This window comes from Globicephala melas, chromosome 17, assembly GCF_963455315.2.
Source record: "Globicephala melas chromosome 17, mGloMel1.2, whole genome shotgun sequence".
Lineage (NCBI taxonomy): Eukaryota > Metazoa > Chordata > Mammalia > Artiodactyla > Delphinidae > Globicephala > Globicephala melas.
The window spans coordinates 73,141,969-73,167,468 of record NC_083330.1 but is presented as its reverse complement, the minus strand read 5'-3'; the positions used below and the strand labels follow the sequence as shown (position 1 = coordinate 73,167,468).

At 49.2% G+C, this 25,500-nt stretch overlaps 1 long non-coding RNA gene across 1 annotated transcript in view; it reads right to left on the bottom strand.

The window, feature by feature from the left end:
- The window catches only part of LOC115863263 (uncharacterized), a 444,238-nt gene that overhangs the window by 249,372 nt on the left and 169,366 nt on the right, over window positions 1-25,500 (bottom strand). The window contains exon 5 of the long non-coding RNA XR_009559441.1: window positions 21,776-21,992. This is a non-coding gene — a long non-coding RNA (uncharacterized lncRNA). The remainder of the gene's footprint in view (window positions 1-21,775; window positions 21,993-25,500) is intronic.

Below are 25,500 nucleotides of genomic sequence, written 5' to 3'. Positions count from 1 at the left end.
ATTAGGATTTGATAAAGAAACAACCTTGAATGTGGCTTTGAAGACTTTTATGATCTTTCCAGGATATATTGCCCAGGGTGGGCGGGCAGTTCTGCAAAACCAGGAAAATAAATTCCTGTCTCCTAGGATTATTTACCCCCAAAGGGGCTCTTTGGACATTGATTCAGGCAATTCTGCAGCTTCAGCTTCTTGGTAAGTAGAAAGACCAAAGGTCCACAGCCTGGAGCACAGTGGAATCCAAGGTATAAGCTGTGGCCAAGACTTAGCGTCCTGGGATTTCCAGTGTTGAATGTTAAGACACACTGGTAATGAACATGTCATAAAACGGGTGGAGGTAAGTTTTCTGAGCCAGGCTGCTCCCACACTGGACTGGAGAAGGACAGGTCTGCTTTCCCAGGAGCAAGTTAGCAAGAAGAGGTGAGGGAGACGTAAACTCTCTGTACATAAATTCAGAAGGGTGAGCAAAGGCTGGCAGAATGATAGATAATTCTCTGCATTTGGTGTACATATGCTGAAGCCGAAAAGCAACCATCAGAGCAGAGCAAAGAAATAGAATGTGGAACGGTGGGGAAGAATGAGAGAAAATAGAACCCTGTTGATGAAAGTATATAATCCAGCAGAACCAAAGCTAAGATGGCAAATAGATTTAACCCATCCCAAAGTTCACCATTTGATCTGCACTGCCTGGAACAGACTTAAGAAAGATTTTAAAGGTGCTCAGGGCTTGGTAGGAAAGAGCTCTGTGACGGATGAGCATTGCCTGCGGCTGGCGGCGAAGGGGGATGAGATGGCATATGGTCTTAAATTCCCCATCCTGCCTTTAAAGATTCTCAGCAAATGGATTCACCCCTTTCCAGGGATCAGAATTCTAAAGTGTTGGGAAGTGTGCATTTTAAGACACAGGAAACAAAAGACGCTTAAAGTTCCTTTCACATGGCCATGGTGCATACTTGCATTACCTTCACAAAATGAACGAACCTAACTCAAGCGATACTTTTCATTAAAAAACAAAACAAAACGAAGGAACGTCACTGTTGTTATTTAGGTCAATTTCCATCCAGTTTTATGTATATGAATACACTCAAACATGGCATGACTTTTGGATGAGAAAATTGTAGAGTACATAGTGTTCACTTCATAGTTTGGGTTTAGTGAGACTCAATACAGCTGAGGATTTCCTTTCATTTGTACCTCATCAAATCGGTAAATGTCTATTTGAAGCTAAAGCTGGATGTTGAAAGGGTCTGTCTATTAAAAGTGTTCATGCTAAGACTAAACTGCCTGCTAACACTGAACTTTGGGCTAATTAAACATTTCTTGAAATGCTGCCCTTAGACAAAATGCAGACCATTCTTCCAAAGTTCCCCAAGAAACAAGCTTTGGAACCAACCACACACACACACACACACACACACACACACACACACACACACACACCCCCCAAACTGTTACGAAGTGACAACTCGTTACAATCAGTGATTGGTTAATCAGGAGACTTGATAATTTACTAAAATAGTCCTACAGCAAATTTGTCAACTATGAAGTTGGGTTTCAGTGAATGGATTTTTAATTGAGTTGAACTAGCACCCCCTTTAAACATTTTGGAATTTGGGGTGGATGTGGCCATTTTACAGAAGGAGCCAGAAGGCTTCTTGGAGGAAAACACCTCAACTCTCATCCCATTTAGAAATGAAAAGCTAAAGAAACCTGTGGGGTTGAAATGGGATAGTCTCAGCCAACATCTTCTGATGAGTAAGGACCCCAGGAAAGGCACTCACTCTGAGGATGAGAGCAGAAAGGACTGGACTAGTGTCCTGAACAGAGCCCAGAGGGGAGAAGATGACAGTCAGGGTTGACTCTGGGGACCTCAGAGGGAGCCATGGACTTTCTGAGAAGTATGGGGAATCTCATGCTTCATTTATTTGCAAAAATAAGGGGATGTATCTGCGCCCCAGCTGGTGACACGAACCAAACTCTTCCCATGAAGAATGGAGTCTGCATACAGGGACGTCCTGCTGGGATGTGCTGTATGTGACAGATGGACAGAGAACAGATTCTCAGTGGATGTCTACTGTTTTGCTTTGGAAACGGAAATAGAAATGAGAACTGAGTCCCTACACTTAGTTTTTATTGAGGAGAGAAGATGAGACAGGAGAAATAAAGAACGTGATGAGATCCTTGGACTTCGGGGGGAAAATGACTTGGTAGCAGAATAATATTTGTCAAACTTTAGTCCTCTGCAAACAATCTTCACAGTTGTTATCATATCTATATGTATTACACCACCTACTCTATGATTTACTTAATATATATTTTAATTGGCTCACATTTTTTTTTCCATTTACAATCTATTTATAAATGAAATTCTATATTATGGGTTTTATGTGGTGGTTATTATTTTTCTAATACATTAAATGTAAAATGTCCATTTATGTAATGCCCCAAATCATTTCAAATACCATCTTTGGCGTGTGTTCCAAACTGTGCGAAACATTGGGACAGCACAGAGAAAACATACTGGGAATCAGATAGTCACATGTCAGATACCCATTCTGCTGACTGAACCCCTATATGATGTGATAAACTTGACCTGTCTGAGGCCCAGTTTCCTCACCTGTAAGATAGAGTATAAGGCACACATTGCCATTTCTGCCTGGCCTGCTCTCTGGGAATCACTGCACGGTTCTCCTTTCCTGCCGCCCCCAACCCACACGGGGTTTACAGCACTCATGTTTCTTGCTGCAATACCTTTTCCCTCCAGCTGCAGCCGATTGTCCCTTTTCCTGGGTATTTAGAATTGGTACAGAGAGAAAGGTCTGTTGAGTGACTGCATCCATGACATGTAAACTCAGGACACCCATGTTGCTACCCTGTTGTTTTATTGAGAGAGAGAGGCAGGCACAGGTGCACACTGAGATGCTCAAAGAGGAGCAGAGATGGGGCAACAGCAAGAAAGTCCATCCCAGTTTGCAGGCTGTGGTTTGAGAATCTTCAGCAAGTTTCCTAATAATTCTTGCTCTTGGGCTGCCTGAAGCACTCTTTTACCTTAACAGTAACCCCCTCACGTTTTCTGGGGTTTAAATTACTTTGACTTAATTTCTACTACTGGCTTGCAGAGGAAATAAAGCTAATGTGTGGGGTTAATAACTTCTCATCCAGATTCTTCTTAGAAGCTTCAGCAAGGGGACTTCCCTGGTGGCATAGTGGTTAAGTAACCACCTGCCAGTGCAGGGGACACAGGTTCAAGCCCTGGTCTGGGAAGATCCCACATTGCCGCGGAGCAACTAAGCCTGTGCGCCACAACTACTGAGCCTGTGCTCTAGAGCCCGCGAGGCACAACTACTGAGCCCACGTGCCACAACTACTGAAGCCTGGGCACCTAGAGCCCGTGCTCCGCAACAAGAGAAGCCACCGCAATGAGAAGCCCGAGCACCACAGCGAAGAGTAGCTCCCGCTCGATGCAACTAGAAAAAGCCCGCACGCAGCAACAAAGACCCAAGGCAGCCAAAAATAAATAAATAAATTTATTTTTAAAAAAAAAGAAGATTCAGCCAGAAGGAATACTCAAAGGGGCTCTCAGAAGGGACGGTTATTATCATCTCTGTGACATTCCACTACGTATCTTCATCTTCCTCCATCTTTCCTGACTCCTGAGGACCAAAGAGGAAAGTGCTCTCAGGGGTGAGAGAAGATAGTAACAGGAGAGGAGGCTGTGAGTAAGAAACCCAGGACCTTTGTGAAGACACAGGTAGGATGTGCGACAAAGCCCATTATGAGAAGCTGCTAATGAGCCTCTGGTATTATTAGGCAGGAGGTGCAAACCTTCGAACCTGTGTTCTGTCCCCATTACGCCTTCTAGAGGAAGCACAAGGAAGGGTGAGAAGAACACAAAACCAAGGACAAATTTTGACTCCAACGCCTATCAGCTCTGCCACCCTGGCATCGGGGCTGAGTTTGCTCTTTGAACAAACTGGGAAATTCCCACCCAGGTCCAGGATGATGGGAATATATGTAAAAGAAACGATGTATTTCCAAGCAGCAAATACAAATTAAGTACCCAGGAAAGGTTGGCTTTCTTCCTCCCTCCCTCCCTCCTCCCCTTCCTGCCTCCTATTAGGTGTTGTAGAAAATGCCCAGGCTTGGTGTGGTCACTTAGAAGAGATGGAGGGGTCTGGGAGGCACCCACTACTCTCTCTGCATCCATAAGCCACTTTCTCAACAGGGGGGGAAAAATGACCACAGTCTCTCTCCTCCCTGGGGCCTGACTCCTCCCCTCTGGTCCCTCTACTCTTCCCCTAGTCTCTGCGTGGATATTTCCTTCTTATCCTTCCTACTGTAGCTCAGACTTAGCTTCCTCTGTGAGGGTCTGCATTCTTTTTTTTTTTTTTGCTGTACGCGGGCCTCTCAGTGTTGTGGCCTCTCCTGTTGCGGAGCACAGGCTCCAGACACGCAGGCTCAGCGGCCATGGCTCACGGGCCCAGCCGCTCCGCGGCATGTGGGATCTTCCCGGACCGGGGCACGAACCCGTGTCCCCTGCATCGGCAGGCGGACTCTCAACCACTGTGCCACCAGGGGAGCCCGAGGCTCCGCCTTCTTGCTCGTAGACCATATCATGATTTGTAATTACACATTGATTTGTTTGCTCACCTGTTTAGTTAACGCCTCTCCCTCCTTCTGAACATCTGTTTGGACATTTTTCTGACTGCTCACCCCTCCCTGGCCCCAGTGAAGTGTCTTCTGCCCTGTTTTCCCTGTTGCCTGGCTTGCTTCTTCTCACTCCATGACAGCTGGCTGGGCAGAGATCCCAGTGTGCCTTGCAGCCGTGTCTGTCCCAGTGAGGACAGAGGTAGAAGGGGGAGCAGAGGGGATAGTGAAGCTCACAGCTCACATCTGGACCAGTGTGGAACCCAAGTGCTTTTATTCCAAGTCTATGCCTTCACACTGAGTGGCTGCTTCCTCGAGTTCCCACAGCATATTTCTCGCAAGAACTCTGCAAACCATTGTAGAAGGGACAAACCTGAGCTACATCCAGCTGTTGATTCTTTAGTATGAAATGGCTTTGAATCCTTCTTGAAGTACACTTTTCCCGCAGGCGTATTTAGCAGGGCTGGAAGGGAGAGACCAGGCTGGGGGGAGGTGGAGAGAGAACCCAGGAAAGGGGTACAAGGAAGGTGCCAGTGAATGGGGACTCTCCAAAGCGGGCTGGGGTTGAGACCACCTACCCACCTCCACCCTCCTTTATCTGATCTCCTAAGAAACATGTACTGACCATTTACAATGCACTAAACCCTGCGCAATGGGTCCAGACCTGTGCCAGGATCTAAGGGGAAAATTTAAGTTCAGAGCATCTCAGACCCAGGCAATTAATAAAAATCGGTGTTATGAATTAATGAACTCACTAGTTTTCTACAACAGTGCAAGAACTTTCATAAACAAGAAAGATCAACCTGACTAAGTGCCCATTTCCTGATACTGAGGGTCCTGAAGTTGATTTCTAGAGACAATCCTGTTTCCTGACCGCATGTGAACACAAGCAGTTCATAGCTCTGGTTTGAAGCTAAAAGTTTTTTCATTTTTCCTTTACATGGTTTAAAAAAAAAAAAACAGATCATTTTCTGCTAGTGCACAGACATCTGAAGAAAGGAAAAAGTCGGAAGATATTCTTATCTGGAGACAAAAGTGAGCGGTCCCATACCCCACCTCCATCATTTCCCCATGTATCCTTTTTCTCGCTTTACTTCACCTGCAAATGGAGGGGGGATAAAAAGCTCTTTTTTTTTTTTTTTGGAAAACCACCTTGCCTCTAAAAATGTCGTCTCGCTCATTTCCTTTTTCTCCCAACTCCCTTTTAGTTCAACACCTAGGCATTGGGAGAAAAGAAGGAGATCTTTGGGAGGATTTTGGAGAAGCAGTGGGGCAGTGGGTGAGTGATAAACTGCACTGGACCTGAAGCCGGAGCTGCTCCAGCCAGACTCTGCCCTTCCGGCCGGGAAAGTTACTCAGTTTTCAGATCCTCATTTTTCTCATCTATAAAATGAGGAAATGAATCCTCAACTTCAGAATCTTGCAAAGCTCCCTTATCCACCCTCTCCGTGTACCTTGTCCACAATTGTGAACCCAGAACCATTTACAGGACTTCAAGAAAAATGTGTTTCATGAAAAGCAAGGATGTCTATGAACATGTAATAGGAAGGTCTGATGCCAAAAGGTGAAATTCAAAGGGCTCAGGAAGCAGCGAAGCCCAGACACTGACTGAGAGTGTGAGTCTGAACAAAGCTGGCCAGAGTTAGCCTGGCATAACTAGTAACAGTATCGCTGCTGGTATTGTCGCTATTATTGCCGCGACTATTTTATCAGTATTTTCCAAGTGCTTTAGTTTTTCAAAATGTCGTCACAGATTTTGTGCATTTCACCCGCACAACCACTTCAAAGCATTGGTCACAAGGTTACGATGATTTGTACTTATAAGGGGTCAGAGCCCAGCAGGCTGAGATGCTCACTCAAGCTCACACTGACAGAAAGCGAACAGACACCAGCTCTGGGCTCCAGGATCTCCAGATTCCTGGGCTGAGGCTCTCACCACCATCCTATCCCACCCACTCTTAGTCCAGGCCTCCCAGGAGGGGAGACTAGGGCAGCTGGGACTCCTAACGAGTGATTCTCCACTAAGACCCTCAATGGCCATAAGGATAAATCGCTCAGTTCCAGGACTATACCAAGCCAGCAGTCAGCTCCCTCGGGAACAGTGAGCTCAAAACTGGGGAACACAGCTGACCACTTACCAGCATCAAGGACCCTTGTCCAATATGCTGCCCTTGAGGAAGGACTTGGACTTATTTCCCAGCAAAGAACAAAAACTGTGTAGAATTTACAATATTCAACACTATTTTGTTCAGACTAGCAAAAGGAGGGCCGTCATTTTCTCTTTCTATCTCTGTTTCTCCCTCCCATCCTCTTCTCTCTCTCTCTCTCCTTTCCCCACCTACCCCCCCCTCTCTCACACACACACACACACACACACACACACACACACACACAGACACACACAGCCTTTGAGACAAATTCTTTCAGATGCTGCTTACCATTCAAAGTAGACGCACATGCTCACGGTCAGCTGAGGGCTGTGAAATGCAAGTGACATAATATTTTCCAACATCAGTTCCCAAAATCACCGCTTGGATCAAGAGAGCTGAAATGGGGTGAGCTTCAGTTGTGGAAAGGGCTGCCGCCAGGCAGGGAAGTAACAGCTACTGGTGGTTGACTGCCTTCTACATGCTAGGGTTGTCATCACCAGCTTCTCATTCAATCCTAGGAGTCCTAGGAGGTAAACATTACCAGCCCCACTTTACAGCTGAGGAAACTGAGGCTCAGGGAAGCTAAGTGAATCAGTCAAGGCTACAGAGCTAGTAAGGGCAGAGCAGGATTCAAACATGGGCCAGTCTGATCCCCAAGCCCGTGGTCTTTCCAGTACAGTGTGCAGTGAGTACAGAAGAATCTTCATCAGAAGTGAAGAGGTTAGATAAAGCACTCATCACCCACCTCCCTAGGCTCCAAAGCAAGAACTAGACTCATCTTGTTTATTCCACGTGCATGTATGGGGCATCCACTCTGTGCTCAGGCTACAAACTTAAGAAGGACGTGTTCTCCAGGAGCATGAAGGAAGAAACAGATCTATATAGGGATATAGTGAGGAAAGGGGAATGTCCAAAGGGATGGGGGTGAGAAGGGGTGTGTGGGGCACAGAGGAAAGGCCCACCTATGGAAGGGGTGACACAATGTGTATTAAAAGATGGGTGGAAATGTGTCCAACAGTCAAGGAACGTTCTGGAGGGAACACAACCCAGGCTACGTCTGGATGGCATGGAAGAGAATGGCAAGTTCTGGAGGCTTGGTATTGAGAGTGATGCAACGTAAAGCTGTTAAGATAGTTAAACTATAGCTCACACCACAATGAAATTTCCATCCCAGGAGGTCACTGCGAGCAGGTTCTTCTCAAATTAACATCAGAGTCACCTGTTTCGCTAACAACCATGCAGATTTGGGAGGGGCCTGATCCCAGAGGTTCCGATTACATAGGTCCCAGCTGGAGCCTGAGAATCTGAATTTCTAAGTAGATGCTCGTGTTGCTAGTTCTCTTCTGCCTGACCTTCCAGCAGAGCCGGCCTGAGCCGTCCCCCTTGCCAGTGATTGGTGAAGGGATGAGCACAGGACCCAGTTCTGGTCATTGAGAAAAAAGGGGATCTTCACTCCTCAATGAGGAGAGCCACAGGAACAACCTTCGTCCTCTACAAAGTATCTCGTCCAAATGCAGCACCTGAAACTTCGGTAGCCATCCAGGTCCTGATGCAAGGATGGAGTCAGAACCAGGGACAGTGGTGGAGAAGTGGTGAACACCTGGGTCTTTGATGGCATCATCAAGCCCCTAAATCAGCCAGTGGGAGCCCACTTCAACGGGAGGGGATTCTGTGGCTCGGATTAGCCAGGGATGGGCGCGGGGAACGTATGTCAGTGGTGATGGAAGCAGAGTTAAGAAGGAACATGGTGCCCCTGGGAAAAAGGGGAGGCAGCCTCTCTTGCCCTGAGCAGAGGAGTGGGGGAAAGCAGGGTAATTAGAGAGGATGCTGGCAGATCATGGAGTCCCCCGAAAGCCGGCTTGAGAAGAAACTTCTGACAAGCAAAGAGGAGGTGTCATCGATGTTCGGGATTGCGCAAAGGTCACGGTAAAATGGGTGTTAACACTGATTGCTCAGCACTGCTCTGGTGGCGCGGTGGTTGGGAATCCGCCTGCCAATGCGGGGGACACGGGTTCGAGCCCTGGTCCAGGAAGATCCCACATGCCGCGGAGCAACTAAGCCCGTGAGCCACAGCTACTGAGCCTGCACTCTAGAGCCCCCGAGCCACAACTACTGAGCCTGCGCACCACAACTACTGAAGCCCGCGCGCCTAGAGCCCGTGCTCCACAACGAGAAGCCACTGTGATGAGAAACACATGCACCGCAACAAAGAGCGGGAGGCCGCAACTAGAGAAAGCCTGTGCGCAGCAACGAAGACCCAATGAAACTAAAAATAAATAAATAAATTTATTTAAAAAAAGAAAAGACTGATTGCTCACTGAAATTGATTTCCCCTGTGGGGAAAGGGTAGAGAGATAACTGATATAGTCATTATTACAGTAACACTTGGTGAGCACCTCTGGGTGTCAGGCAATACATTGATAAATTCCACCTCACGACCATCCAGCTGGGAAAGGGCACTGCGCCACTCTAGTGGGGGAGCCAGATGTGAAGAATGGTTTATACCATGGAGAGTGGCTGGGCCACGCGGACTCAGAAGACCCCACGGGAGTACCACCATGGGAGGGGTCAGTTCCAGGGCAGCAGGAAGAAGTGTCAGAAAATGAAATTTTTCATAAAGAAATATAACTTGCACTGAGTCTTGAAAGAAAGGTAGGTATCAGCCACTTAAAATAAGGTAAAAAATCGTGACAGCACTTCTAGCAGAGAGTACTGCCTAAGCAAAGGCATGGAGGTGTGAGATGGCCTGATGTCTGGAACCACCAGAAGCTCTGGCTGGGATAAGGGTGAGGGTAGGAGATGGACGGGGAGGCCAAGTACACCCTACTGTAGAGTATGAGTTTCTCCTCTGAACTCAGAGAGCCATTAGATAGTGTTAAGTTTGAAAGTGACAAGACCAGACGTGAGTCTCAGAAAGATTGTGCTGGCAGCGGCATGGAAGGTGGAATGAGGGTGTGAACGTGGAGAAAGAGAGAAACTTGAAGTTAGAGAAATCTTTACATGGGATGCTGGGTCTCTGTGGCCTCTGGACATTGTGTCACCTGACTGCTTGTCTATAGATGTCCTGCGGTGGGTTGTAAGCCCTTGAAGAGCAGGGAATAGGTCCATTTATTCACTACGGTGTTCCTCACAGCTGTTAGACACTCAATAATCATTTTGTGGGTTAATAAGGAGACTAGTTCTCCAGACAGCATCTCATTGAGTTCTTGCTCCACGTTAGTCCCTGTGCCTGGCGCCAGGGCACAGAGATGGTGCTGGGCAGGGATTCTCATACTTTTTCTTCCATCACCTCCTTTGGCAGTCTACAGAAACCAATGACAGCTTCTCAGAACAATATTTTTTTTAAGTTTAATTTTTTTACTAGTTATCTATTTTATACCTATTAGTGTATATATGTCAACCCCAATCTCCCAATTCATCCCACCACCACCACCACCCCCCGCCCTGCATTCCCTGCTTTGTGTCCATACATCTTCAGAACAATTTTTTTTTTTTTTTTTGTGGTACGCAGGCCTCTCACTGCCACGGTCTCTCCCATTGCGGAGCACAGGATCCGGACGGGCAGACTCAGCGGCCATGGCTCACGGGCCCAGCCGCTCCGTGGCATGTGGGATCTTCCCAGACCAGGGCACGAAACTGTGTCCCCTGCATCAGCAGGCGGACTCTCAACCGCTGTGCCACCAGGGAAGCCCCAGAACAGTATTTTTTAAAGAAAAAATTTAAGATTACAAAGGAAACCAATTACATCAAAATGTAGTTATCAAAATATTAAAAATGAAAGTGGTAGTATAATAATTTATGCACATCATAATTAACACGTTAAATAATGAGATTGATCAGCTGTCTCATAACAACTCTGATTTCAAGGTAGTGAGTGTAAATGATATTTTGAGATATCCATAATGTAATAGGAAAATATATATCATTTCTGTTGGTAGTAAGTCCCAGGTATTGCAAATAATACTGTAGTTTGGTATTACATTGCTACTATGTTGCCACGTAGTAGCAATGAACGACTTTTCAGGCAGATCACTGGTTCTCAGAGTGTGGTCCCAGCAACACAGGCATCATGTAGGAACCATCTGATATGCAAATTATCTCCTCAGCTCTACTGAATCAAGAGACTCTGGGATTGGGGCTACAGTGACTGGCTCATCCCAATTTGCTGAGGAGGCCCCTAATTTTAGCACTGAGAATCCCACATCCTAGGAACCCCTTACTCCCAGACAAACCAGGATGGCTGTTTGCCCTAGTGGAGGGCCATCAGTCTGTGTTTAAGGAAGCCCTCCAGGTCATTCTGCACATTTGAGAACCACTGACATGGAAGTTAGTGAAATAAAGATGAATTTCTCCTATTCAACTTAATGGAAGCCCTGAATTCCATGGACCCAGGAAAAGAAGCTCCAATTTAAACAATAGCTCTGCCCTCAAGGAATACACTTTTCAGAAGAGGAGGCAATCATTAGGCAGACAACTGTAGTTCAGTGTGAAAAGAGCCTGGAAACGTAAGCCCAGGCAGTGCTGGGAGCTTGAAGCAAGGGCATCTTTCCAACAGGATGCCTCTGTCTAGGGAGTAGGGAGATGGGCTGTAAGATGATGATGATCATCATGATGATGGAGGAAGAGGAAGAGGAGGAGGAAAAAATAAGTTAATATATATTTAGTGCTTAACTCTTCCAGGCTCTGTTCTTAGTGCTTTATACTGTTATTTAATTCTTAGGAGGCAGACGCCATTATTATCCCCATTTAACAGGTAAGCAAACTGAGGCACAGAGCAGTTCAGAAACTTGTCCAAGGTCACACAGATAGCAAGAGGAGGTGAAAGTATTCTAGCCCAAGCAATCCGGCTCCAGACCTCATGCTCTTAACTACCATGTGATTTTAATGGTTATTTGGGTACTTGATTATTTTAAATGTTGTCATAAAGACCACAAGGGATTCCTTTTCCTCCCCTTCTCTGAAAATAAATTCAAACTTTGTTGATATTCATAAACACAGCAAATGTGAAGGGTGTAAAGCTCACTAAGTCATGGTGTGGTTTCAGTTTTGGCATCTGGGGCTACTTGGGATCCATGGATGGAGACAGCTGTAGAGTGAGCTTCACAGAGCTTCTTTGTACCTTTGTCTGCTGATAGGGGTGGAGGCTGGGAGCAGGTGAGAGGGGAGAAAATCTAAAATAAGCATAGGGGTCCGATTTTAATTTTAAGACAGGATGGAGAAGTGGCAGGGCATGATCTAATTTGACCCTTGTGGAGAGGGAGGCAGGGATATTGAGAGGGGAATCACAGGTTGTGGTCTCAGGCCAGGTGGGTGCAAATCCTGTCCTGATGACCGGCAAATCGTGTAACCTTGACCAGCGTATTCAACCTTCCACTCTGGTCCTCAACGTTCTCATCTGCTCACTGGGGATGATGATATTCACATCATCTTTATTCTCATGGTAACAAAAGTCCTTGGACCGTGGTAGGCCATCAATAAATACATGTGCCGCTTCCCTTTCTTGCCAGTTAACATGGAAGGAAGTGGTGTCCTCACTCCAGGGCAGACGCTGTGCCAGGGCTGGGGACCCAGAGATGCCAGAGGAGTATTTAAAAGGTCAAAGTCTCCCACCCCAGAAACCCCTCCCCGACCATGCCCAGCTAGAAATGCTGTGCGCCTAGGGGCTCCACTGTAACATATACTCACCCATATATAAACACCCAAACACTGTTAGGACCCATCATGACTGCTTGACAGAAATCCTCCTATTATTCCCCATAAAATGTCACCCACCTGTCGGGAAAGAGACCTTCTTTCTCTCCTCCAATCCCTACCTGCCTTTGAAGGAGCCAGGAACCAGGCAACAGAATCTACAGACTCTCCCTCTTTGGGTGAGTTGATTTTTTTTTTCTTTGTTTAATTGGAGGCAATTGGATATTTCCAGACAGCAGAAAGAACAGATTGAGGGTGAAGGCAAAATTGTTAAGGAGGAAGAGGGATGGTAGGTAAAGAGAATAGGAGGAATGACCCTCAAGATGAATAATGATAAATAACTGTTATATTAGCAGGCAATTTCTGGGCCAAGCCCTGTGCTAGGCACCTGAAACTCACATACTTCAGCTCCTATCCATGATAGATAACCCTCGGTGGCTTCATACAACATTCAGGATACAGTGGCCTAATGACCTAAACCATGGCCTCAGCCTCTGCAGTGACAGTCCCATCTCGGGCCACTTGGACCCTCTCACTCTACACTCCAGGCCTGAGTAACTCTGTGCAATTCCTAGGCAGTGTCACACCATCTCCAGACAGCTTTAGAGTGGCCCCTGCTCTCTGCCTACACTGACTTTCATCCTCACACCCTCTGTCTGGCCCTACACCCACACACGCGGTCTTTACCAGGCCAATATCTTCCTGATTTTCAGTTCTCACCTTGAATACCACTTCCTCTGGCAAGCCTTCAATATCGCCCCAGAATAGGTCGTGACGCCCATCCTTTATTTTCCCAAAGCACCCTGTGCTTCGCCCATCACTAGATGTGTCTCATGTATTGAGCTGATCTCTACACTCATCTGACCCCACCAGCAGACAGTGAGCTCTTTGAGGTCTGGGTGTTGCCTGGGGCTTGTCTTAGTGTGGTTCCCCCAAAGCAGCCTGAAACCAAGTCTCAGCTGCAGGCAGTTTGTATAGGAGATGAGTCTGGAAAGGAAGAGTGAGGCCGGCATCAGGGAGAATGAGATAAAGATGGGGGAAAAGCCAGTATTGGCTTTCAAAGTTGTTGCTGTGGCAGTTGGGAGCTTGATTGGATGGGTTCAGAACTCCTTCCAGAACCATCCCTCTGAAGGACAGGGGAGGGAGTTTTTACCCACCAGTTTCTTTCCTGATAATATCATCCTTAGCCTAAAATGTTTCAGCGCTGCCCCATAGATTCCAAGAAGCTTTCAGCCCTTGGGCTGAGCACGGGCGGCTTTCCTAGATGCAATCACAGCCTCCCAGTCAGCCCTCACTGTGGAATCTTCTCTCGTCTCCTTTGCTGGGTCCTGCTTTGTCTCCTCTGGCCTCCGCCCGCCTTACCCTTCCCCCCCAGAGATCCCTTCCTCCACCTTCTTCATCCAACTCCTGCCCAAGACCCACTCAAGCTCTACCTTCTCTAAGAATCATCCCCAGATCTCTCGGCCCAATATTGTTCTCAAGCTTGGCTGCAAACCAAAATCTCCTGGGGAGCTTTAAAAAACAAAAAAACAATACTGACCCTTGGGTCGCACCACCAGGGATACTGAATTGATCTAGGATGGGACCTGGACAACATATTTTTAAAAATCTCCCCAGGTGATTTTACTATGCAGCCTGGGCTGAGAACAATTTGCATGCCTCTGTTGTTTTGTTTTTTTGCGGTACGCGGGCCTCTCACTGTTGTGGCCTCTCCCGTTGTGGAGCACAGGCTCCGGACGCGCAGGCTCAGTGGCCATGGCTCACGGGCCCAGCCACTCCGCAGCATGTGGGATCTTCCCGGACCGAGGCACAAACCCGAGTCCCCCGCATCGGCAGGCGGACTCCCAACCACTGCGCCACCAGGGAAGCCCCATGCCTCTGTTTTAATTGCACTTCCTCTGGGTTTCCATAGGCCCTGTGTTCCCCCTCCTTATTACTCTTTATCTTCTGTTTATTTCTGTCTACCCCGTCATCCGAGGGCGCATCAGGGGCTGCACTCACATCTCTTCCCTCATATACCCTATGCTCAGCTTACAACACATGTGTGTTGAGGCTGCCATTCCCTCAAGCTGGGCTGCTTCTCTCCTCACCCCACCCCGCCCGTTCTCTCTGGAGCCTCATTTTCCGGCCCCTGGAAACGCAGCCCGTGCGTGCTTCACTGCTGCCAAGATGACCGGCTCTCGGCGGCACCCTTCTCCGGCATTTCTCCTTCCATCTCCGCTCTCACAGCCTCTGACACTTGGGCTCTCCGGCACCCAACAGTTAGCAGTGGTGACAGCCGCTGCTTTGTCTAAAAGCCCTTCAGTGAAGTGCTAGAAAATCCCTGGAAATTGCTCCCTGGAACCCTCCCCACTCCCAGGCTCACTGCCCTGAAGAGGAAAGGCATCTGGGGAGGAGCCGCTGCCTCCCCTCCTCTGGGCAGGGACCCTGCAGACCTCAGAGGCCAAGGGGTCCAGGTCTCTTCCTCCAAAGCACATTCAAATCTGAGTCCATCTCGCTCTGCCATTCCAAGTCATTGTCACTTCTGTTTCCACATTTGTTTTAATCTTCAGGGGCAAAAGGATTGTCATCCTCACTCTGCAGATAAATGAAGATCAGCCAGAGACTCTCCCATCTCAGCCTGGCCTCTTCCTAGCTGTGCGGCCTTAGGTTACTTAACCTCGCACATTAGAATAAGCACAAACAAGGAGTTTCCATCACTGTCACCATGAGCTAAACGTGGGACACAGGGTGGACGTGCTGTAGCATCGTGCTACAGACATGAAAGACAGTCCCCAGAGTATGTGGTCTAGTAGGAGAGGCAGATCAGCAAATAGGCAATTACAAAGGAGTGCAGTAAGTGTTAAGACAGTGGGTCCCCTAGGTCACTAACTCTACGTGCAACAGGGGCAAAAGGCAGGAAATTGTGGTCAGAGTGGTTTCCAGAGAGGGCGACAGCCAAGCTGAACCTTGTATTGGTTGGCCAAAAAGTTCGTTCGGGTTTTCTGTATGATGATGGGCAAAAACCCGAACGAACTTCTTGGCCAGCCCAATAGAATTGGCCACGGGGAAGGGGAGGGCCTGGGGAGGAGGGGACAACGCTGCCCCAGGCCAAGCGTACAGTGTGTGCAAAGGCCTAGCGCGTCTTAGTCTACCTCGTGTCCCCAAGGCCTGGCACGGTGGGCAAAGGCGGTGGGGAGAGCACCCAGGCGCTGGTCTGGTCTGCAGGGAACGCCTCACCTCTCTCTGATCTGCCGCTAAGGCAGCCCTGCCTCTGACGCCACTGATGATGGAGCAGCTGAGTCAAAAGGCGACACACGGCCATTGTTCCTCACCCTGGTGAGACACTGGCTTTAGAGAGCCAGGTGACAGTTCCCTTCCAGGCTGTCACCAACGAGCCCTGTCATCTTGCATGTGTTTCTCACCCTTCTGAAGGTTCCTTATTCTCTTCTACCAAAAGGGAGTGGTAAACCTTGGCCTCCTGGAGTGATGGGAGACAAACCGGGTGCCGGACCACCTGAGGACCCCTCAAATGCCAGCTCGTCTCTGTCACCCAGCCCTGGAGATGGATCGGGTCTCCAGCACGGCTAAGGGAGGACTGACTCCACACCCGCCCAGGGCCTCCCCGACACTCTGCTTTTGCTTCCCTGGAGCTGGTGTTGTCCACACAACCGCGGGAAGCAGCCTGAGTCACAGCCCAGCCAGGAGACCTACCCTTTCCCAGGGACACCAGTGACTTCTAGGTTCCCTCTTCCCACCTAGCTTTGCCCTCAGCTCTGACGGAAGTGACGCTGGCTGATCAAGAGCTGTGTAGATCGATTTCCCCAAAAGTGGTAATTGCAGCCTCCCTCCTGGAAACCAGGCCAGGGACCTGCATGGCCACAGCTAGAGACAGCTGCGCAGCTGCACCCACCCCACTCCAGGGGACGCCCCTGTGCGCCCACTCTCAGCCCGACCCCTCCCTTCTCCGTTTGCTCCAGGCAGCAGTGGACAGTATCTGGCCAGAGGTCAGCCGCTCAGCACCCTAGACTCACTCTCCGTGGGACTTCCCTGACAGTCCACGGGTTGAGACTTCGCCCTCTAATGCAGGGGATGCGGGTTAATTCCCTGGCCGGGCAGCTAGGATCCCACGTGCCTCTGGGCCAAAAAACCAAAACACAAAACAGAAGCAATATTGTAACAAATTCAATAAAGAATTTAAAAATGGTCCACATCAACAACAACAACAAAAATCTTGAAGAAAAAAAAAAATCACTCTCTGCTCTGATGCCCTATGTCAAAACAAGGTTCTATTCCGAGCCTGGAAGAGGGGCTGGCTTTTCCCTGGGCGCTCTGTGGTCCTGCCTCTAATCACAAATTTGAATTTAGAATTTGTTCCTGCTTCAGGACCCAGCCCCTCATTTCCATGTTTGGGCAATTTACTTGACCTTTCTGAGCTTCTGTGTACTCGACTACTACATGGGGAAGCACTCTGACTTTCCAGACAACTCTTAAGTGCAGTTATTAAACTGTCCTATCCACTAATACCAAAGCCTCAGAGCCTCACCCTGTTTAAACATCTCTTCCCCCACATCTGCCTGCCCTAGGCTGAGACCCCCATTCAGGGGAAGGGCGGTGCTCGTCAGTATCATTCCTCTTTCCTCCTCCCTCTAGGCTGCCTCTGACTCCTCCAGGGCTGAGTGGGAAGAGAGGGACCCCTGTGAGGACAGAAGGAGCAGAAACTTTCCCACTAATGAGAGGATGATGGCAGGATATGGCAGGTGTCTAAATACTCACCCTTTTCCTCGTGGAGCTCTTTCGGGAGAAACATGTCCACTGCGGACCTCTGGCCGCAGTCCCCTAACTTGACTGATGTCACCTCTGGCTTGTGGCTTATGATGTCCCCTTAGCCCCCGCCTCCAGCTGACCATCCCAGGACACACCTGGGCCCACGGCCAGACACTCGTGGCTGGCTTCCTGCCCTGCGTTATCCACATGGCTCTCATTCCACTCCCCTGGGCCACTCCTGCACCCTGAAATGCCCAAGGCCGAGCTCTTTAAATGGTACTAGGGAAGCCCGGGGCCCCCTCACCTGCCCTGCCGACCCCATCAGAAGGGCACAGGACGCCCCAGCACTGCAGAGAATCCCACCTCCGTCCCTTCCATCAACCTCCCTGCAATTCTTTTCTACCCTCCCTGGGAGTGAAGGGCCAGGGCCTTTAGACTGATTTAGGGGCCGCACCTTGGCAGTTCTTCATAGATTCTCTCTCTTCATTGTTCAGAATCTGTGGCCACTTAATATTATTTGTTCTCAACTTTGGAGGCTCAGCCAAAGTTTAGGTAACAAGAAAAAGGCCATTTAAGTTCCCACGGGGTGAGCCATTACTTTTATTGTTCCTGAGCACAATGAACCCCCCACTTAGACTTGCAGGACCCTGAGCACCTATCCCTTCTGTGACCCTTGCCCCAGGGCAGCCTGCTTTGTGCTGTGTGTTTGTCCCCCTCCAGACCATGAGCTGCTGGAGGGCAGGCCCCTGCCTCCTTCCCCTGTGTTCTCAACACCCAGGGCCTCGCAGGCAACCAGGACACCTCTGTTCAATGAACAAAGGGTTGAATATCTTAAATAATACTGTTCATTGAACAATCAGGTGTCAGTTATCACTTACATGGAAGAAACGGCCTACAGGTGCTGTAAAGTGTAAAAATAAATGGGTATGACTCTATGTCCAAAAGTGCCGTAACAATAATGGACACAATCATTACAACAAATAACATTGATTGACCTAGTCGATTTGCTCCAGTTCACATACCTATGTATTCAGTCTTCACAACGAGTAAGATGGGTATTACCATTTTCCCATTTTACAGATGAGGAAACTGAGGTACACAGGGCTTAAGTGTGAGCTAAAGATTCTAGAAATTATACAACCAAGAGTTAAGAGTTAGGGCTTCCCTGGTGGCGCAGTGGTTGAGAGTCCGCCTGCCGATGCGGGGGACGCGGGTTCGTGCCCTGGTCCAGGAGGATCCCACATGCTGCGGAGCGGCTGGGCCCGTGAGCCATGGCCACTGAGCCTGCGCGTCCGGAGCCTGTGCTCCACAACGGGAGAGGCCACAACGGTGAGAGGCCCGCGTACCGCAAGAAAAAAAAAAAAAAAAGAGTTAAGTTTTAAGAAGAGTTCAGAGATGTAAGGGATGGTCTGTCTTGAAAATGTTCGGAAAGGTCTTCTTGGAAGAGCTGCCATGACATGTGAGCCTTAAAGAGTGTGATTCCCATAGGTGGACGTGGGGAAGGAAGGCCTGCCAGGTGGACCAACAAGAACCCAGGTGTCCTACTATTGAAGGAAGGATAGCAGATGGCGTGTGCTCCAGAACCAGCCAGGGACTCTGTATTGACCAGATGTGAGGGGTACACGATCTAAAGGGGATTCAGAGCTTGGAGTCTGTCGAGGCAACAGGGAGTCACTGAGGATGTCGAGTGCCCGGAGCTGTTTTCCAGAAGGTTAATCTGACAGTGCATGTTTCCTGGACTGACAGACAGAGACTGGAGAAGCCAAACTACTCAGGAGATTCTCTAATTATTCAGCACCGATTCATGGAACAGCAGAGCTAGAAGAAAACTCAGAAGTCACTGCTATGGGACTTCCCTGGTGGTCCAGTGGCTAAGGCTCCACGTTCCCAATGCCAGGGGCCCAGGTTCGATCCTTGGTCAGAGGACTGGACCCCACATGCCGCAACTAAAGGTTCACTGGACCCCACATGCCACAACTAAAAATGCTGCATGCCGCAACTGAGACCCAGCGCAGCCAAATAAATAAATAATTAATTTTCTTAAAAAAAAGAAGAAAAGAAAAAGAAACCATTGTTATAACTGCACCTTGCACACCAGACCAAGTTCTCTGAGGGAGCAGGCAGGGTGATGCCTGACTGCCTTTCCCAGAGCAGAATACAGCACCTGGTCAGGAGGTGGGCAGTAGGTTTGTTCAACAACTGAATGAATGGGAGAATGAACAAACCAATGAGTGACACCTTCTATCCCAGAGCAGGAACTTGGACTTAGGGCTGATTGAGGGATGAAGACAGGAGCAGTAGACATTGTCAGAGAAGGCTGGACGGAACTGCAGGGCGCTTGGCTGGATCCAGAAGCTCACTCGACCAGGAGCTTACTTCTCTCTGGGCCTCAGTGCCCCCTTCTATCCAGCAGTGGGTGGGAGAGGAGGATTGGCCCAGGTGACCTCCAAGGTCCTTCCTGCCTCCACTCTTCTGGGAATTGAGGAGAACCCAGCTCCCCTGCTCTCCAGCCCTGTGCTTTCCTTTGATGCTAAATGGGGCCAGGAAGAGTGACGACTCCACCGGCAACCAGAGCCCTGCAAGTCGGCAGCGACTCCTGCACCTGCCCCCACAGGCAGCCCAACCCAGGTTATTCTGGGCTGGCTTCACGGCACCAGCCTCCCTGTCTTCTCCCATACCAGGCTTTTATGAAAGTCCCTAACGAGCCCCGTGCTCTTATGCATTTTAGAAATCTCATCTAATAGGGGCTCATGGAGTATAAATTAACCCCGAGGAGCAGAGCTGCATTAATCCCTGTGGTGATTATGCATTAGCCGAAGAATTTCTTTGCCTATTTTAAGCAGCCGGACCCAGGCTGTCTGGGGTGCTTTTCTCCTCTGTCTCTGTTGACAGCCATTCATTCATTTAGAGCATCTCCCTTTATAATGTGTCCTCTTCACTCCCACCCCACACACCCGGCCCAGCCGCGGAGGCCTGGGAGGCTATCGTGCAGTGGCAGGGGTGCATGAGCCTGTGTCTGACGCGCCCCACCTCTCAGGCTAGTCTGTCACCATCCTCGTGACCTTGATCAATGTACTTCACTTCCCTGAGTTACGGCTGCCTGACTTTAACCAGTGTTATTAGTGGCAACCTTCCAGGGTGCTTGTGAGTTTAAGAAATCACGTTTGTAGAGCGCCACAGGCATGGTAGGCCCTCACCCCCTGTCAGTCCGCTCCCCTCCCTGCTGTTATCACCTTGCCTGTGTTAATATGACCAGAGTTGCGGACGGCTGGTAAAGAAAATCACGTGGAGTGAGAAAGACCCTAAAAAGTTTCAGTTTCAGGTTCAAGCTCCAGGGCTGGAAACAGAAGCCATTCATATTCTGAAGGCATTAATGAGGTCTTCAAAATCAAGCGAAGAAAAAACTCTACTGTACATTCATCAAAGGTGTGTTGTACCTAGCTGAGGACTTTCTGGAAAAGAAACCAAGGCGTGACTACCCACACTGCCCGCCACTTCAAGCTTGAGGCACGCTACTTTCCAAATCAAAAATTATAATTATAGGCTTGTCTTGCAAGCCTGCGAGGCCTTTCTGCTGAGAAGTTCAGAAACGTTGCTATTCCGGGGACAGCATCTTACGAGGAACAAGCTCACCTGGGCCCCCGGCCCCCGGAGGAGTGGGCCCCCATTTCGCATGGCGAATGTGGAGCCCCAGAGGCACAAAGGCAGCGGTCCGTGGCCTGACTCCTCCCTCCCTCAGCACCTGACATGACTACAGCTCACGCACACAGTGCTTTGCTGCTCACAAAAGCCTTTTGGAGATTTTTATCTCCTGTGGAAATTGCAACACTTCTGAAGGGCTGGCTGAGCAAGGAGACGAACATCACGCCTGCTGAACAACTGAAGACAGAATGAGGAGCGACTTCCCTGAAATCACAAAGGCAGAGGCTGCTCTCTGCACCACCCTGGACAGCAGCGTTCAAATGCGGTCTTGGATCATCCTCCACCTATTTTATCACCCCCATTATACTGGCATCCCCTTGAAGACGTCTGTTTTTGGCGCTATGTTTAACAGAGAAGACACTTGAGTATAAATCCATGCTTAATACATCATTATTGCCTATTAAAAATAGATCACGTTCGATACTTACTCCTCCAGACCAGCCTATGAATTAAGCACTATTATTATCCCATTTTACAGGTGAGGAAACTGAGCCTCAGAAAGGGTAAGTGACTCTAATCCAGGTCTCAGGTAGTAAGGGGCAAATCTGAGACTCAACACTGGATGTGACTCCCCGCTCCTTCCATTCAGTGTGTTTGCTTATTTATGCATTTGCTCAACAATCACTTGGGCACCGAGCCCAAAGAACACGGGGGTGGACAGACATGTGGGTTCTGGGATTACCGCACCCGCTCGTGCGGCCGTCACTCATCTGATCCAAACACCCCAGTGTAGATTCATCCACACAAAGCAAAACAGACGCCCCTTGTTTCATGCAGCAAGGGCCTTGATGCCCCAAACACCTGTATCTGCTTGGTTTCTGGTCTTTGTGAATATTCCTTACCTTTGTCCTGGATTCCTGGTTCATAAAAAGCATGTCCCAGCATCTTTGCAGGCAGCTTCTCCGACGACCAGCAGCCTGCCCACAGCTAAGGAGGCTTTGACTGGACAAAGAGGAATGCAGCAAGCTGGAAGTCATGTGGTCTGGGTCCTGTGCTCCTCGTGGTTCCACCTAGCATGGGTCCTTGAGCTGGTCATTTGGTTTCCCTTCACCTAGACAGCTTTCATTCAGAAAATGAAAAGTTGGAGTAAGAACTCTGATGAGACCAAACACAAAGCCTTTTGAAAAACCAAGAATCAATTCTTAATTTGTTCTTTATTGTGGTACTGTAATAACAAAAAATGTACCATTTTAACCAGTTTAAGTGTACGATTCAGTGGCATTAAGTATATTCACAACATTGTGCAACCATCACTATTTCCAGAACATCTTCATCACACCTAATAGACACTTTGTACCCATTAAACACTAACTCCCCATCCCCACGTCCCCCAGCCCCAGGTAACCAGGGTTCTGCCTTCTGTCCCTATGAATCTGACTCTTCTAGATACTTCACATAAGTGGAATCACATGGTATTTGCCCTCCAGTCGCCTGTTTCACTTAGCACGACCAAGGGTCACTTTTAAGCGCAAAGATCAGCCCCTCGTACAGATCCTGTGCGTTGGAATAGAACTCGAGATGGGATGCAAGTTTTCCTACACCTTATCTCCTTTGTGCCTCCAAACTACCTCCTCTGCACTAAACCAAAGAGGAAAATGAGATTAGGCAAGTGCAAGGAACTTAGCCAAGGCCACCCAGACTGACAGAGCCAGGTCCTGACTCAAATTCAGGGGCCTTTCTAATTCACTTTTTTTTTTTCAAATCTTTATTGGAGTATAAATGCTTTACAATGTTAAGTTAGTTTCTGCTGTACAGCTGAGTGAATCAGCTATATGTATACATATATCCTCATATCCCCTTCCTCTTGAGGCTAGAGATGGCAATAAAACCCCAGTTAACTGGATATAGCCCCACATACGTTAACCACAGACCCTGACATGGTTACTGTAGAGGCTAGTCAAGGGGCTCTGGCAGAGGAAATGCTGTTCATCTCAGCGTCAGAAGAAACAGACCCCACCCCTCTGCCTTCACCCACCCACCTGTTATTTCTTTTAAAAGACTGAGATTTGGGACCCACCACTGACTTCCTGGAAGGCTTGAGCCATCACTGAGGATCCCAGAATTCAACTTTCCCGTCTCTAAAGGGGCCGGATAAAACTCGCTTCGCCCACGTTTCCAAAGGCCAGTCCACCTGCAAGCGTAAAAGCCATTGGAAATTGTAGGCAGTTCTTACTCGGCAGAGTGTCATGGAAAGAACATGGACAGTGTCGGAGTCCAGCTGGGCCACACTCAGGTCAGATGACCTCTCTGGGCTTCACTTTCTACAGACGTCTATTAAGCCCCTTTAGGTGTCAGGCATAATGTTAGATGCAGGGGTGCCGAGGCATAAGGAATGTACACCCACACCCTCCTGGTAGGTCGAAGGGAAGATTCAAGACAAGACAGGGCAAGCAGTCAGCATAGCATGTGGCAGCTGGTAAGCACCCGGTATCTCATAGCCTTTTCTATAATGTATTCATTCAGCAAGCATTGAGTACCTACCATGGGCTTAAGCAGGGCTTCTTAAGCTTGGCGCTATTGACATCTGTGGAGCAGAGTCCTTTGCTGCAGGTGGGCAGGGCCACCGTCCCTGGCACTGCAGAATGTTTAGTCACATCCTCTATCCAATAACTGGCAGTGACACCCCAAGTTCTGACACCAAAAATGTTTCCAGACCTTGCTCAGCATCCCTGGGGGGCACAACTGCTCCAGTTCAGCAGCTCTGGTTGAATGTTATGCCAGGTGCTAGGTATACAGAGAGATGAACGGGACAAGGGCTCCCCCAGGACTCCTGGTCCAGGGACACAGACGTGAGAACCACCTTCCATTAGGCAGGTGTGTGAGTGGGGAGGGCAGCTGACACTGGGCTAAGGGGCATGTCAGACACGGCGCTTTCACGGGACCAGAGGGCACGGCAGTTAAGGAGCGCAGTCAAGAGGTGGCCACGGTCTAAGTGAGGGAGGACGTGGCCCTGAGCCAGGCAGTGCTGATGCAGACGGACAGATGGAGACGGGCTGGAGAAAGATCCCGAGGCAGAATGGACAGGAATGAGGGGGCGACAGGCTGGAGGACATTGGAAACCAGCCAAGCGGGACCTGACCAGGCACAGGGAGCAGAGAGTGGGGCTGCAGCTGTAACTACACAGTGTCAATGGAGTCTAGACAGTGCTGGGTTTTCGCCTCTGTGAACCGGGAGACACTCCCAGGTCCCCCTCCTCTGCCAGCCATGACGCAGAAGCCCAGGTACTTGCACGAAGCTCTCTCCCTCCCACTCTCCTGCCCCTTCCTCTCCCCTCCCTTGTTCCACAAGCTTCTCTAAAAAGGAGAAAAGAGAAAGCCCAAGTTCTTCTTGGGTCCCGGGAGGCTCATGCCTGGGGCCCTCCCTGTTCCATGTCCTCCCACCAGGAAGGCTCGCAGAGCCTCCTCCAGGTAAAGGGTGTGGGGGGCCGCCGAGCGGGACTCGGTGACTCACATTGAGCAGATAATGAGCTCTGGTGACAAGGGACCTAGCGTCAAAGGGAGCAGTGCCACCTCTCCCAGGACGAGCGCTTGGGCCCACGGGCTCATCCATGGGTTGGAGGCTGAGCGAGTGTGACAGCTTCCCTGGCATCATCCTCTCATCGCACCCCAGCTCCACCGCCCCCGCCCGGGAAGTCTTGCTTTTTTAAATGTGCATTTTGCAGTTAAGACAGCTAGCTGCAGAAGCAGAAGGCTCCCAGAGGCTTGAGACTGGAGGTTCCATCCTTGACTTGGGTTTTCCCACTTTTCCTTTTAAGCCCAAGCTTTAGCTCTGTTTCAGCACTTAAAATATCGAAACATGTTTCCTCTGTCCACTTGATCACTGATCCCTTCAGCTCAGTCAACCCATTCACACTACAGAGCCTGCCTGACCACTAAAATTCAGCCATGAATAACTGCATGGGTTCCAGTAATGACAGCAAGGTGAATAGCGTACCTTCTAAAAGTGGTGTCTTCGTAGATGTGTGGTTTAAACTACCACGTAGTTAAGACTGTAACAGTGTTAAGACTCTGAAGATGAAAAGATGATGGACTAAGTAATAGAAGAGCATAGACCCTGAGGCAGAGGGAGAACGCAGCCGCGAGATGGCACGGGTTTCACCTGCCCTGAAATATCCCTGTGTAAATAATGAAGCTATGTGGCGGTCAGGGCCCTGGCAGGGAAGTGTGGCACATGCAAGCTGGACGCACAAGGGCTCAACGATGGAACTACGTGCAGGAGGGAAACCAATAAGGGACAGCGCAGAATCTACGTGCTAGAAGAAACAGAGCCAGTTACCATCCCCCAGATCCAAAGAAGCAAAGAGGGGGAGAAGTTACCAGAATCCCAAGCGTAGCTACATGGAGAACAATCTCCCAACAGGAGCTGAGGTCCTCAGTAAGAGTGCAAACCTGATAGGGAGAATGGGTGCCCCAGTTCACCAACCTCCCGCCTGAGCTTCCTACTGGCCAAACTCAACCAGGCGTCCAAGGGCAGGTGACCTGTTGAAGGAGTCCATGCAGTCAACCTCCCCCTCTTCCCATCGTGTTTGGTGTCTGCACCTCACTGTTTGGCAGTTCATTATGGCAGA